A 3,307-nucleotide genomic window follows, 5' to 3' on the forward strand; every position below is an offset into this window, starting at 1 on the left:
ATTGTGTCTTTGGAAAAGTTCAGTAGTTAAACTGTAGGGAGTAGGTGAAGGCAGAATTGAATTTGGAGATGAAGAGATGAGGTTAGCGTAAGAAATATTATCCATGTTAGGCATTTAAAAAGAAAGATCTAATACAGGAAAGTAGGAGTTCGCAAATTCATTGAAATGGCTGGTGAGGTAAAAGTCATGGAGCTACCCCAGGGGGTGCTGATGTCTAGAGCAAACTATGTTATTGAAGCTGTGCTTCAGAAGTGAAGGAGCTACTGCTCTGGCCATGCCCTTTCAACAGCGACAAAGCACTTACCAGATATAGGAATGCCTAACCCAACCACTGATGTTTTGTCTCAACAGAAACCTCCTGGTGACTTATATTACCAGCTGAAAGAGTAGTAGGAAGATAGACTTTGCCTTATCTACTAGATATCACCGGAACTTATTTAATTTGTGGAATCTGATTTATGGATGATGTCTTTTCAGTATGGGAAGGTAATCTAGAGAGGAAACTAAAAAGAAATAAATAAAATAGATAGCACTCTTCACAGGCCATTTCTCTGAATACTGAGTATCCACATATACACTTCCACATATGCTTTTACTTCTAAAATATACCAATAGTAACAAGATATCTACATCTACTTTATCAGGAAAGATTTACTCACCCTCCACAATAGGAAAGACTCAAAGTTCTATCAATCACCATGTAAACTCTACATGATCACTTATCCTGTAGCTCAAATTCCTATTTGATAACCTATAATAGAAAATAATTATAAAGCCAGGGCGCCTGAGTGGCTTAGTCGGTTAAGCGTCCGACTGACTTTTGCTTAGGTCATGATCTCGCGGTTCGTGGGTTCGAGCCACGTGTTGGGCTCTGTGCTGACTGCCAGCTCAGAGCCTGGAGCCTATTTCAGAGTCTGTATCTCCCTCTCTCTCTGACCCTCCCCTGCTCACGCTGTCTCTCTCTCTCCTAGAAATAAATAAAAATATTTAAAAAAATAATAATTATAAAGCCTATATTCAAAGTATATCTTGTATTAAATAATAAGGAATAGTAAAGTAAAATGACTAAGGTTTGTATATATCTTAAAATAATTAATGATACATACATATGTATGTGTACACAAACATACTATATTCATTGGTTCTACAAATGCTTATTATTATTGATAATTCCTGGTTTTTCTAAATAGAAGTCACTTCAGACATTATTGTTTTGTAGCCTAGATGACCTGGCTTCTCTTGTTTTGGTAACTTATGAGTCACTCAGTGAATGAGTCAGATCAAGATGTGATACCAAAATGGGACATAATGTTTCCAACATCCAGAATCTTAGAAATAATTTTCTCTCTAAGCAGTAAGAAACTTTTGTTTTTCCTTGGTGGGGTTATTTGAGTCTGCATCAGATTATAATATACCTAGAAAATTCACTGAAGTGTAAGTTCCCTAAATATTTATTTATACCATTTACTCACTAATGTGCCTATATCTTGTTATGGCATTTAGAATCCCCATCCTTCTTACTCAAAGAGCCAATGGGCCTGAGATAAACTAGATGATATAACCCTAAAGTGACATAGTTAAGGTGTACTTTAGTTGTTACTTGGCGGAAACAAACCATTTCTGGTTTTTATCATTTTGATATAGGGGGATAGTATCATTAGGTAGGTAAGCACATCCTGGGTACTACTGGCAATGTCCTATTGCCCCAGTTAAAAACCACATCTAGAACAGCACCTGCAATAGGAGTCATCATTTCAATAATTTCAGCATATTCCATTTACATTTCCCAGGTATTAAGTCTCTTTGGTATAAACTAAATAAGAAAGTCATTTAGAGATCTACTAGAAACTTTACTCTGAATCTTTCAAATATTTGGCACTGATCTGTGTGATTATTTTGTGCTACTATTTTGACAGGGAGATATAGCCTAAGAGATTCCTACATTATCTTTCACATCATCATAGCCTTACTCCCTGGGCCCAGAATTAATGTGCACATATTCTAATTCTTCACTCAGACTGGGACATAACTAATGAATGGACTCTTGTCCCACAGTAAGACAAAGTCTGGTTCCAACCATAGTGTGACTTTATTCCCAGTGTGGACCCCAGTGATGTTCGGTTCCCCCAATGGCTGAGATTTGCTTAGAAGAATGCATCTAAAAATCCCTCTAAAGTTTGTTCTCATTCTTTAGTATACAGCTATCCTGGTAAGTACTTGTGCACCATTTTGGAAAAAAGCTAAAAGATAGTCACAGTCGTGTCACAGAGTCCTTCTTCAAAAGTCCTAAGTGTCTCTTCCTTGGTGAGATGCTGATCTATGGTCCAGACTATATCTGGGAATTAAGTGTAACTGAGTGTAGAACTGTAACTCTATATAATGTTAAACCTGGGTCAGCTTCCTGCTCACCAGACCCAGATTTACCAGATATATGAATCAAGAAGGATGAATCTTTTTCAGTGCTAGACTATCATGATCAATTAGATTATCATTAAAGTTCCACATAGATACAGTCTCTGCTTTGGTCCTGCTGTCAGGGTAATTCTGCCAATGATTTAGGGATTGAGTATGCTCCTGCAGATCTACTATTTTGAGAGTCCTTAACACCATTTTCACTGCAGAAACTCATTTCAGCGCCACACTTCTCACCTACATCACTCGCCTTTAAGAAGAACCAGTAGAGTTCCTTAAAAAGATACCTATTCTCCTGTTATCTATTCTTTAGTGCTTGAGAAACTGTCTTGTTAGCCTTTTTGGAAAATGTGGTAGTAGGAGAGTAATAAATTCAGCATGATAAATATATACAAACATTCTTATTTCCCTAAGACTTAGAATTCCTTTCTCTAGAGTATATCATTTATTTTTGACATTTTAGCTTCACTCAATATAAGCCAAAGTTTAATCTAGTTTTAGACAATCAACTGAAGGAAAGCTTAGTGTCTCCTTTGTTTACTTATGCACAAATGTTAAGTCCTTAATTTTGAGTCACTATTATATATAAATTTGGAGTTACTTTTCTTCCTCCTGCAGAATCTTTAGAGTTTATTGCCAGATTTATGTCTCTGTAAATTGATAAAATCTTGCAATATTTTGATTGGTTGATTTAAAATCCCAGTATAACTTGCAGTGTTATATTAGTATCAGGTGTACAATATAGTGATTTGACAACTCTATACATTATACTATGTTCACCACAAGTATAGCTATCATCTGTCAGCACACAATGCTATTACAATATCATTGACTATATCCCCTATACTATATCCTTCATTCTTGTGACATATTTATTCCATATCTGGAAGCCTGT

Source organism: Crocuta crocuta, unplaced genomic scaffold (assembly GCF_008692635.1).
Source record: "Crocuta crocuta isolate KB4526 unplaced genomic scaffold, BGI_CrCroc_1.0 scaffold376, whole genome shotgun sequence".
Taxonomy (NCBI): Eukaryota; Metazoa; Chordata; class Mammalia; order Carnivora; family Hyaenidae; genus Crocuta; species Crocuta crocuta.